The sequence below is a fragment of the Protopterus annectens genome, chromosome 1.part1, assembly GCF_019279795.1.
Source record: "Protopterus annectens isolate FY-2018-M chromosome 1.part1, PAN1.0, whole genome shotgun sequence".
Classification (NCBI taxonomy): Eukaryota; Metazoa; Chordata; order Ceratodontiformes; family Protopteridae; genus Protopterus; species Protopterus annectens.
Window position 1 is genome coordinate 719,567,401 of NC_056726.1, and position 13,869 is coordinate 719,581,269.

Genomic DNA, 13,869 nt, shown 5'->3' on the forward strand with positions numbered 1-13,869 from the left:
CTGTGTGGCCCTGCCCCTTGCTGTTCCTGCTGCAGCTGTTTCCACAGGATCATATTGTGTAGCATGGCACATACTATGAGCATGTGTGCACATGTGGCTGGAGAGTACTGCAAGACTCCACCGGATATGTCAAGGCAGAGGAACCGTGACTTGAGCATCCCAAACACAAACTCTACAATAATCCTCGCTTGTGCGTGTGCCTCATTATGGTGTTTTTGTTCAGGTGTGTGTGCATTTCTGATGGGTGTCATCAGCCACGGCTCCAGTGCATAGCCAGCATCCCCCACTACATGTCCATATGGGATGTCCCACCCTGCCAAACCCCTGATAAAGCTGTGAGAAATGCCATATGTGGGAGTCGTGATAGCTTCCAGGGCTGCCAGCACACACATTCATGATAATGCCCTGGGCATCACACATAACCTGGCAGTTGATGGGGGGGAGCCCTTCCAGGTTATGTAGACCCTACCCCGCTCACCAGGTGCTGCTTTGATGTGTATGTGTGTACAGCCTATAGCACCAACTACCTCAGGGTATTCTGCTATACAGTGGAAGAGACGCATACTTCTGGTGAATGCCTCACAGCTGCTGGGAAAATATATGTGCTCACTGACATGTGCTGACATGGCATCCAGGAACTGGTGGAGTATCCTGGATGCTGATGCCTGTGAGACCCCCATGATGTCCCCAGTTGTTCTTTGGAAGGTACCTGTGGCTAGTATTCTTAAGCCTACACGTACCTTGGTATACACTGGGATGGGTTCCCCTGTTAGTTCTGTGTGTGAGGCATGGCCGACACAGCTTGATGATTTGCTGTAGAATGTCCCTGCCCACCCTATAGTGCTCCACTATCTCCAGCTCATGTAGGCCCTGGTAGGTTACCCTGCGTCTGTACACTCTTCTCCTCCTCCTCTCTGTGGGTCGGTTGTCAGCATTCTCCTTCACACCATCCTCAGTCTCTAGCACATATTGATGAATTAAAGCAGCAGCAGCCGCTAACATTTCTAGTTAGTTTTGCCAGTTAAAAATTCCCTGTCTGTGTACACCAGTGGTGTAGAGTTTGTAGGGAAACACCAATCTGAAAGGTGTTTGCATAGTTTATAGTAGTGTGGTGGGCTGCTGCATGTGTAATTGGCTGATTCTGATACATTCAACCTGCCAGCTATGCTAGTTCTCCTTGATTGCCTTCCTACTGCTGTTTCCACAAAAAACAGTCTGAGAGGTGTTTGCATAGTTTATAGTAGTATGCTGGGCTGCTGCATGTGTAATTTGCTGATTCTGATACATTTCACCTGACAGCTATGCTAGTTCTCCTTGATTGCCTTCCTACTGCTGTTTCCCCTTCCTAGTTCCTCCCTATTTAAGCCCCGAGGTGTGCTGCACATACCCAGTGCTCAAATGTAAACAGTGCTCCTATTTCATCTTTTTTTTTCTTTTTTCTTTTTTTTTTTTTTTTCTTTTTTGTTGTTTAAAACCCAGTGTGCGGCATGATGCACACCCGTTGTTTAGGCTATGTACACACTGCTCATGCACATCTGACACACCCCCTTCCTTAGCTGTGCTTAGCTAAGGGCAAACACGGGCCACAGAGCTCAAATGAGTTTACAGTAAGCAAGACACACTCCCTTATGAAGTCATTCAGCTCTTACACTTGCAGTGTTGTATTGCTGCGCCTACATGGTTAGGTACAAGCTGACACATTGAAGAAATATGTGATTCAGTATAACTCCCCTCATTTGCATACCACAGTGTGTAGGTTGTTAGTTACTGCACTTAAACGGACCCTTTCCCCTTGCCAACCAGTGCTCCGTGGTATTGCTTACATTCTGCTTGCCATTGACTATAATGGCAAAATGTAGAATTAACTTAAATTTGAGTTTTCACATTTTTTTTTATTTAGGCAGGATCCCGTTTGCGCGCTGCTGCCCTATGCTTAAACGGCCGAGATCGGCCAAAAAAAAGTTTAATTTTCATAATAATATTTAATTTATTATATTTGCCCATTGGCATGTCTAATGCACATAATACATCCTTTGTCATGAGCTGTCATGCCTCCATTTTGTCAGTTGCAAAAATGTACTCATTTATTTTCTGAATACATTTCTGCATTGACACTGTTCTAGCATGGAGACGTGGCAGCTTGGTGAATCGCTAAATCACCTCATTTGCATAGTTTTCACCAGCAAATGAGGTGATTTGCATATTTGCCAGTTTTCTGTGCTAGAACTGTGTAGGACCGCTTGTGCATGTGAAAACAGCACTATCCTGAATCGCTCGGCGGCCATTTTCCATGCAGGAGCTCCTACAAAGTTCCTGCATGGAAAATCCAGCTTCCTGAATCCCGGGAAATGTTGATGTAAGTTATACATATTGGACTTCTGAGCTGATTCACTGAAATGACTTTAAATAAGCAGGTTTGTTGAAAGGTGATCCAGTGAAACAAAGTCATAATGCCACAACAGTGAGACTGTAACTGAATTTATGAAGGGTAGAACTCTCTAAGTCTTGTAAAACATTATAGGTGTCTACTTACAACCAGGCGACAATATTGCCACTCTACAGTTCAGTCAATGAGACTAACTGAATTTATGAAGAGTAGAACTCTCTAAGTATTGTAAAATATTATAGGTGTCTACTTACCACCGGGTGACAATATTGCCACTCTAGAGTCCATTTTACATTGGACTTTCACCAGCCTCACTCAGGAGACACTTGTCCTGGGGGACTTCAACATTGATTGGGCATTTACCATGCCCCCCCCCGAAGTACCACTTAAACCTATTTAACTTCACACAGATTATCCAAACTCCCACCTGTATAGACAAATCGACCAAAAAGGAATCCATATTAGACTGGATCCTAACCAACAACTCTTCATCTGCCAATATATCTGGAACGTTACCCGACTCCGTCAGTGATCACTTAACCACATTCATACTAAGACACCACACAAAACCCATAAAAACCCCCATCCTTCGTTCTATCCGTAGTTCCAAAAATGTCCTACCAGATCAATTCAACAACACCTTAGAAAATAAATTGGTAACCTCATAAAACTCTACCATTAGAGGAAGCCATGGAGTACATTAATACTACCTTCTTAGGTATCCTTAATATTATGGCCCCACAATGTATAATTTGTACTAAAACCAACCCAACCCCCTGTATCTCAAAGGACACAAGATCCCTACTCAAACAATGAGACATAGCTTGGGCAACCTGGCATACCAGCAAAACAAGTACAAATCAACAATACTTCCTAGAGCTCAGAAACAAAGCAAAAAAACAAATACATAATGACAAAAAAAGTTATTATATCCAGATACAAAAAACTCACTACAACAATCCACAAAAATTCTGGTCTGCAATCAAACACATTCTCCAACCAGGTAAAATTACCTCTCCAAACCCTAACACTGAGGGTGATAACAATGATATTGCCACCCAGTTTAATGACTATTTCACCTCCTCCAGCCAAAAGATATTCAACAATTTCCCCACTACTACTACTACTACAAATACCCCCAAAATAAAATTGTTACCGTAAGACCAACACACAATTCTCTCAAACCAGTTCCAACTGACCTAATTCATAAACACCTTGCCAAATTGAAACCCACCACTCTCGTTGCTGATAAACTCCCCACTGATTACCTCAGGATTGCTGTCTCTGGCATCACCTACTCTATTTCCATACTCATCAATAGATCCATAGCTGAACACACTGTCCCCTCTCTCTGGAAAATTTCTTACATCGTCCCCCTACACAAAGGTGGATCCTCAACAGAACTTAGTAATTATTGCCCCATAGCTATACTATCTACCCTATCAAAAATCTTAGAAAAATGTGTACACACCCAACTACTGAATCATCTTCTTCAATATAACATGCTAGCAAATTTCCAACATGGATTTCAGACAAACCATAGTACCACCTCTGCCCTTATATCCTTTACTGACCATGTCAACCAACAAAGAAATCTCGGTAACTTAGTATCTGTTGTCTTCATAGACCTGTCAAAGGCATTTGACACAGTATCCCACTGCAAATTACTATTGACTCTCTCTGAGCTCAATCTGGATAACTCCTCTCTACTGTGGTTTAAAAGTGATCTGTCCCTACGGCAACAAGCTGATAAATGGCATAACTCTCCCTCCCCTCTCCTCCCAGTGGGACAAGGTGTTCCACAAGGATCCATTCTTGGTCCCTTACTATTTTCCATCTTTACCAGTAACCTCCCCTTGGCTACCCAACAAACTAATATAGTACAGTATGCTGATGACACCACCTTATTTGCTCAGCCCCCTCTCTACAGTTACTCCAAGACAGAACCCAGGAAGCTTTCACTACTATAGAAAAATGGCTAAATTCCTCCCAACTCCTACTAAACCCATCTAAGACCCAACTCATGATCTTCCACTCATCCAAAACTTTCATCCCTACCTCACCATTCTCAATAACATCCTCCAACAATACTCTTATAACACCAGTAAACCAAGCCAAGATACTAGGTTTAACTATTGACCAAAACCTAAAATTCAACAAATGTATCGCACTAACTATTGCCAAAGTTCATAAAAAACTAGGTTCACTCTACTGCTGCAAGAGCTTCCTTACACAGGAATCCAGAATCACTGTCTCTCGTACCCATCTACTCTACACCTTACTATATGCTTCCCCAGTTCTAACTAACCTAAACAAATCTGACCTTCTGAAACTATCTACCTGCTACAATAAAATCTCAAAATTTGCAATCAGTGCTAAGTTTTGTTCTCATCACTGCCTCTCCCTAAGACAACTAGGATGGCTAGAACTCGCTAACCTACTAAAATATAATCAACTTATCCTGACCCATCAAGTGCTGTACCAACCAAATAAAATGCTTGTCTTCTCTGGAGTGCTCACCTTCCATAATGCTGCGCATCATTGGATTATTGGACTTTCCTGGCCCCACAGAATGTGACTTGCATGGGTAAAGCCATCTCTTTTTAATCGAGAAATTAGCAAACAATCCAGACAAAGAAAAAAATAATGTGGGAAGTGGTGCCAGCAATCAGAGACAGATTTTTAAATATTGTTCTTAAAACATAGAAAGCTGATATAACAATATTTGCATTAGCATGTATTTTCTGAAGGATATGAAATCTGAAACTCAAATGTCTACTCAATTGTCTGTCATTATTATATAGTGACTTCAGTCCTCAATGATTTGCTAGAAAACCACAAATTTTTTGAGGATCAGACCAAAATTGTTGACATTTTTGATAAATTTGTACAGTTGAGAGATATGAATTAATCATGCTTTTGCAGCCTACAAGGAACCTTTAAGGTGTTGCTCACTGATGAGTTTTTTTGATGTGCCTGGACTATAGTAACAAAAGCTATAGTCTCTGTACGTATGAATGCAGTTGATGAGGAAAGAGCCTATTTTTCTTGGTGTAATCTGCATTTAACATGTTGGAAATGTAAAAATTTACTCATGTTTGCATAGTACATTTGAAATGGATAACAAAAGGCAGCATTTGTATATATAGTGACCACAAAAAATAGTTAATTTCCTAATAGATAAAACTGATATTTACTTAGTAATCATAGAAACTACTTGTTTAAGAAGCTGCAGAGTACAATAATGGTACATTTTTTTCTGATGTAGTAAAAGTTGTAGAATATTAGGACTTACTAAAGATTGATAAAACCTTGTACATGTGATATATGACCACAGATCTCTGCTGTTGTAGCTGTAAGCATACCTCTCGACTTCCTAACACATGAAATCTGCATAAAGCCTTAAATAATGGGGAGCAAAAACCCCAAAACAGGGGCAGATTTTAAATACTGTTCTTAAACGTAGAATGTTGTTAGAATAGCAGGTTTTGTGTTAGCTTGCTTTTTATGAAGAATATTTGTTGTTTTATATTTTGTCTGTTTTTCAATTTGCATTTGAATGTGTGTATCCCACAATTCCATCAGAGTGGGTGGGGATACATAATTATGTATGCAAATTTTATGTTAATCAATGTACAGATTTGTACCTATTTTCATGGGCCTTTGTCCAGATTTTTGATGTTTCCAGATTGAGACGTATGTCAGAATCTCATTGTACCTTCTCATTACTAATGCTTACTTGTCTTCAACATTTTATTCATGCCCATCAATTATAAGGCCTCTTTTGAAGTGTACTCAATATGGCACAGTCATCCATGATTGTCTTCACATATCTCTAGTGCTCCTCAGGTCATAGGTCTCCATCTTTTAAAAAAACATTTCATCAGATGTATTCTTGACATTTACAAAGAAAACACTCTTAGTATTTACAGGTTGTAGCTTTTTCCCAAGTTGAAATCTGGGGTGACAAACACTGGACATGTGACATGACTACCAAGGTAAAAGGTAGCATTCAACATAATACTGTCTAATCCACAATCCAGCCCTGGATATACCTTTTAATTATTAAGTATCGTTAACAATCCTTTTCTTACCTATATGTAATCAATTTGATTCTGGCATGATCATCTAGGACAGTTCAAGTATACTGTCCACAAAGTGGATGATGTAAGAATACGTTAGTAGCCACCAAACTATTAGGGAGTGATGTTCCTGGCTTTATAAAATGTCATAATGACGTTTATTATTTCATTGTAGCAGGACAAAGTGAGGTTCCCTTAAAAGCTTTAACTCCCTACTGCCTTGAAGGCAAATTGTTGAGCCAAAATTCATGGGTGAGACAAAAATGTAGTTAGAGTGGGGAGAAGGAGGTAGCCACCATGGCTGCAAGGTGTTGAGGAGGCACAATTTTAAGATTCATTTCTTTTTTTTTTTCATTTGTTAACTCCTCACATAATTATGAGGGTGGGAGGGCATTAGGACCTGGCATTCCTCCTTATGAAAGAAGGAAGGAATGCCATATTTAGGACACCAGCTGCTAGCTCCAGTTTATAATTGGTTAATAAATGTACATGTAAAGTAAGTGTTTTACCATAGTTTTAGTCTCTTGGATTTGAATCAATGTGATGTATGACTGTGATTCACTCCAAAAATGAGCATCGTTTATGCCACTGGCACACAAACAAACTCAATTTATTTACTTTTTGATGGGCAGTTCTGAGAGGAACGACTCTTATTTCGGGACCCAGTCTTTTAACCAAAACATTTACACACTGTACTTCTGCAATCTGGTCTGGTGAATCGTTAGAGCATTTGTCTTTAACAAAGCAGACAAAACAACCAATTTCAACTAACATATATGGAAGAATACTCCATCCACAAGATGTAATCTGGATTTCAGTTAACTCAAACATAATGATTTACCATAGGTTTAAAACAACTTCATTTTATCATTATTGCAGAAGGAAGACAGCTGTCACCTATGTAATTTGGGAGTATGAGAGACCGTTTCAGGAAAGCAGGTGATTTTCATTCTAGGATTATTAGCAATCTTTGAATATTTCTTCTCCAATCAACATCTTAAATGGGATTCAGTAAGAGTGCACATTGTCAGTCTATCACTTTGTATAATCACTTGAACCATGTTTATAATATTTTGAAAATTTTAATCCATTAAAATATAAGCTTTGGTGCAACAAAGATGAATGTTACCTCTTTTGCAAATGATAAACAGTTGTATTTAAACAAAACAAACACTTCATACCCAGGATGTTGAAAATTGTGACAGAATATAGCAGTGCTTCTAACTATAACGTACATATAGATAAATTAATATTTTAACCATATGTATCCTCAGCCTAAGCAAATTATAAGGCTTTAGCCACTAGAGTTAACATATCACTTAAATAATTTAAATACTTAGCTGTCAAATAAAAGAAGGAAAAAAAATAGATTTTGTATTAGTCACCCTTCTCTACTGAGGCCAGTCAGTCAATAAAATAAAAGTTGATTTGACAAACATATTTAACTTATTGGCAAAATTGCTACTAATCAAAATGAATGTTTTTCCCATCTCTCTCTCTCTTTTTTTTTTTTTTTTTTTTACTTTTGCAATGATACAGTCTCATGTGTTCACCAGAGTGCATTAAAACAATCAAAAAATATTTAGTTAACTTTCTTTGGAATAATGAAATTTCAAAAATTAACGTGAATATACTCCCTGATCTCAAAACTAAAAGGTGGTTTAACATTAACATTCAGTTATTTTACTTTTCAGATAGAATTTAGATAGAATTGTAAACCATCTAACTATTTCAAGGTATTATGAACCCGGCCCATCCAATATTTCATTATGGCTACATGCAGTAAAGACTCATACTACAAGTTTTGTTTTTTTTTTCACTCAAATCTATTCCCTTCCTTGACAAAAAAAATCAATTTACTTTGTCACCTTCTTATTTAAAACTCATTATTCAATGTTTTCACTCTTTATGAAAAAATAAACATATTTAATGAATTCATTCTTTGGCAACTATTTTTAAACAACCCAGACATCACAATAAATGAAGAATTACTTTATATTAAACAATTTCTTATGCTAGGCAATGTGTACTTTTCCTATTTAAAAAAAAAAAACATATTCCTTAAAAGAACTTAAATACTTTGACATGAATTTGATCAATATTGCCACATTAAAGCTAATTCTTCTTCCTGAATATAATCAGAATAAATTGAACTTGTTTAATTTTCGATGCACTATTCCAAGAAAAAAATATTTTCTGTCATATATTTATAATGTTGTTACAGAGTATAGGTATTATTTGGAGGTTCATTAGACAAACTCTTACAGTTATCTCCTAAAAGCACCATAAACTTCCCGAATGGCAAGTAAGTTGACAGAATACTTATAAATTATTTTACTACATGTTCTTCATCAGGAGTTTATGCCATTGCGTAATACTAATTTATCTCTTTTTACACTAGCAGCAATGGGTAAATTTCCATCTCCATACAGCTTAATATACAATGATAACTTAGTTGTAGACTTATTACATATAATATTGCCTTCCAGTTATATAAAATATCTGGTCTTCTGTCTTAAGTGAACTGTATAAAATTTATATTGTCTCCGGTATCCATGATTACAAATGGTGTAAGTGTCTAGTAAGCATATCTTTGGAAAATGTATATACAGAACTATATTTTTAAATATGTTTAATATCATCATGGGTAATATTTTGTTGTAGCAAAATGGTTGAGGAAAGAAGAACTGTCAATTTTCTAATGGGAATCTTATTTCATGCCTGGAGTTGTGGAAATTTATCAGCATGTTTCAATCTTATATCAACAAGTATCCCAATTTACAGAACCGCCTGATAAAATTCTGTAATGTTTATAAATCCACAGATTAATGAATATTATACTTTTTTTAATTTTGAATTATCACACTACGTATTGTGTGTTCATTCTACATTCCCTGCTCAACAAGTAATTATTAAGGAGTTACATAGCTGCATATTTTGAGGAATTTGACTGTTGCTAGTCATAATAGCTTTGATCAGGATAGTACAAGGGCAAACTAGATGATATAAAGCTTTTTTTATGAGCTTGCTATCCTCCCCGCTTCACACTGACAACTAACCCCAGTGCCTCACTTCCATCACCGAATCTACTTGTCCCTCAAGTTTCACACACAGACTTTAACCTGAATGACAATGGGGATCTAAGGGCATCCTGGGGGGTGGTGTTGTCTAACAACTGCTGGGGGTTCAGTTTAAGACCTACTCTAGTTTCCCTGCCCTCCCTCTGATTGCATGGCCATGTCATGAGAGCAGAGCATGCAATAGGAATGTGGGACATCTCATCCCACTTCCTCTGAAGCTCAGCCATGTTCCTACCCCAGTTCTTCCTTAGACTACACCCTTCCTTTGCACATTCTCCAGCCTCTGCCAGGGACACCATATGGAATGCCCAAGCAACCACCCTCCCTCCCAGGAATGGACATACCTCCATCCTTCCCTGATGCTCCGTCAGTCACCCCAACATTTAATAGAACCCAGGTCACAGGCTGTAGTCAGGGCTTCATCCTTTTCTACCACCAAAGAAATCCTTAGGTTATATAAAGTTGTTGTTTTCTGCTTTTATACTTTGCAATGCGTCCTTTCATACTAATTCTTTGTTTATGAGTTGCAAGCCTTGTACATTTTCTGTTGAAAAACTGTTTCAGTTTTGCACACCTGCAATAAATCATATAAAAAACAATAATATATCTTAAAAGGAAATGCTTTTTTTTCAGGTTTCATAGTACACTGAATCATTATGTTCATCATCATCAATACTATCAGCCCCCTTTCTCCAGTTTTCTATGTGGGATTGGGTTTTGTGCCAGCTGATGTCATCCCTTTCGATTCAGTGCCATTCTGCTACCATCTATGATAGCATAGCTCTCAACCTGCAGACACTGAAAACAGAAACAGAGGTCCTTGAAAAGTAGAAATATTTAGCTAAAAGTATGGACATTTTATTAGCATAAGATTAGACAGCAAATAGCAGTCTTCATGCTTCTAGTAGAAGTCTGGAAACTACTCGGAAACACATTTAAAAATGGAGGGTGACAAAACTGATGGAAAACATAAGCATGGTATCAAAGAGACAGTCTAAAATCTGTAGACTTTAAAATACTGTATTACAAAATTCTAACACAAGGTCATTCATTTTTGCTTTATTAAAGAGAAGATATAAGATGGATATCCTCTTTCTTTTAATTGCTGTTGCCACTAGTATGTTGGCCATGTAGTCTGGTTTTATGTGTACTAGACAGCTTCAAAAATCATATGTGATGAGGGGAATTCAGAAACGTCTGTTAAAGGATAAACCAAACCTGACAATAGGTACATACCTCCAAAAATAAGAACATCACATGAAGGGGTAAAGCATGTCTGAAAATAGGAACATTCTTCCAAAATTAGGACAGTTGAGAGTTCTGTTTGATTGTTGCAGGTCCTTTCTCATGCAGTCCATCCATCTCTTTGCTGGACATTGTCATTTCTCCTTGGCTTCTTCCTGCCTGACAAAAAGTCTTTAACAAATAATCCTCTGCTTTCCTTCACATGTGCCTGAAGCACTGAAATCTCTTCTTTTTGCCCTTCTCTGTAACTGAAGAAACATCGACTCCTGCTCTGATGTCCTCATTTCTTTATCTGTCCCGTAGTGTATATCCTACCACCCATCTCAGGCCCTTCGGTGCCATCTCCTCTAGTTTCGTCATCTGCTCTGCTTTTGCTGCCCATGTTTCTTTGTCATGCAGAAGTAATGGTAGCACAACTGCTTTGTACACCTTCCTTTTCATCTTCTTTGGCATTCTTCTGTCACAGAATGCCCTTAACACTCAGTACCAGTTGGTTGTAGAAAATGGGAGTCTAACTTTGAACTCCACATTCAGATTTCCATTCTTCTCAACCATCCCTCACACATGTTTAAAGTTGTTAATCATTTCCACTATTTTCCCTTGTATTTCCATTTTGATTTTTTTCTGATTTCCCTCTTTTGCTGCAATGACAACTGTCTTGCCGGAAATCATTTGATTTCCCTATTATTTATTCAAGTTCTTGTTCAGAGTCTGTTTGCAATGCCATATTTCCTGTATACAGCAGCTTTGTTATATCCCCATCTAACCTGTTTACTGATGTAGTCCTTCACGTGTATGAACAGGAGTGGGTCATAACTGAACCCTGATGCACACCTAATTGTACTGATAACCCCTCTATGAGTCTGAACACTGATTTTACCTGTATCATTGGGTCCTTGTACATAGTCTACACTAATGCTACCAATGTTTCTGGGACCATCACAGGTTTACCCAAATCAGCTTTTTTGACAGATTGTCATGGATCTACTTTACAAGCTCGAAGTTTCAAAAGTTTGAACTGCAAATGGTCGAGACCATCAGATCAAAGTTTTAAAACTTCAAAATTGTAATAAAAAAATAAAAACAAAATAATTGTTTTTACATTTTTGCAAGGGGCAAGCCACCCTGCACTCCCCTACATCCGCTGCTAAATAAATATACCAACTCCGAGACCACACTTCATTGAGGAAAACTGTAAATTTCCCATTCTGCACTGTATGGCAATCTCCATTCAAAACGTTTGAAGTTTCAAAACTTCAATCTTATGTTCTCAGCCACTGCAGTTTTGTTGAAACTTTGAGCTTGTGAAGGGAATGCTTTGTCACATATGTTCTTCAAATATAGGAATGTACCATTGGACTATCTCCTCATCTCCAGTATCTTCTTCACTATCTGTCTCATTGCAAACATTGGTCCAGTTCTGATGCATCCTGATCAGAACTGCTCATCTCCCATCTTACTCTCTATTACTCTGCATATTCATTTATCAACCACCCTCTGCAGAACTTTCATGCAGTGTGACAGGAGAATGATACCTTTACAGTGCCCACAGTTGTGAATGTCCATTTGCTTTTGTACACTGGCAGAAAAATGCTTACTTTCCAGTCATCTGGGATACACCTTTCTCTCTGTGTTTCTATGAGTACCCCCAGGACATTTTCTCCCCCGAACTCAAACAGCTTCTTGATCATTTCTGCTGAGACCTCATCTGAACCTGCTGCTTTCCCTGACTTCATTTTCTTTATTGCTTTTCTTACTTTTTCTAGGGGGGGCTCTTCTTCCTTTTTCTATATAGGCCGTGTGTGGAGCAGAACAGTATCACAGAGGGGGGGTGCTTCACATAGAAGCTGATGCAAGTACTCCTTCTAGCTGCCTTTGATGTCTTGTAGACAGTTGAGCGGGTTGTTGCTGCCATCCCTTCTGAATGGTGTCTGATAACTGTGTACTTTATCTTTCATCTTTCTCTTGCAACCTTATTCATTTCATCTGCTGAGTCATGTTCCAGAAGCTGGTACAGTACCACTGATGTCTTATTCTTCGCTGTTGTGACTATTGTGACTGCTCCCTTATACTCTTTGTTAGCCAACCATTGTTTCTTCTTAACCTGGTCCATCATTTCTGTCTCCCATTTTTCCTAAAAATCTTTCTTTCTTTTGATAACTTTCCGCTACCACCTTTCCTTATATGTATCTTATTTCCATACCTGTCTCAGACCCATATCAGTTCTATAGTCTTCACTCATGCTGTTTTGCAATGCTGCCATTCTTCTTTGACTCTGCTTGTTTCCTCAAATTCCTGAAGTACTAGAAACCTGAGTATTTTCTTTAGTTCTTGTACTTTCATTCTTAGTCATCTTCCAGGTCTTCAGCCTAGTCTGGGTTGACCTTAGAGCCTTCTTTGACCACTTATTGTACTTCCAAAGCTCTTTACTTACTCAGAGGAAGTTTACCTGAGTTGTATACAGACCACTTTTGTATGTGATCTTGTGACTTTATGTTGCCAAACTATGTGTTGTCCACCATCTAGACATTTGCCAGACAGAAGTCTAGAATAGCCTCTCCTTCTTTATTCCTGTTGCTCCAGGCATATGCACTCAGGCAGTCTTCATATTCTGTTCTGTCTGTCCTGATATGAGCACTCACATCCATTATCAACACCAGCTCATGTTGTCCTACTTTATGTAGTAGGCCCTGCAACTGCTGACTGAATTTAATATTTCCCTAACCATCACAAGCCTACTGTGGTGCACAGTCTGAGATTTTGAATACTGTCATATCTGTATCCTAGAGTATGATTGCCATGAGATTATCGCTAATTCTGATGACATCACTCACTGTCTTCAGAAGACTCTTCCTCACCATGGTCATTACACAATTTCTAGTCTGTCCTCCCTGTGAATAGTAGACATTGAATTCAAGCCAAATGGCTTTGCTGCACTGCCGTTTCACCTTGTCTTCTGGATATGCATGAAGTCCAGTCTCCTTACCATGATATCATCCACTTACAAGCTTTGTTCTATTAGTAAACCTATATTCACTGTAGCAATCCATAATTAATGCAAGGCTGTTCAGCTTTA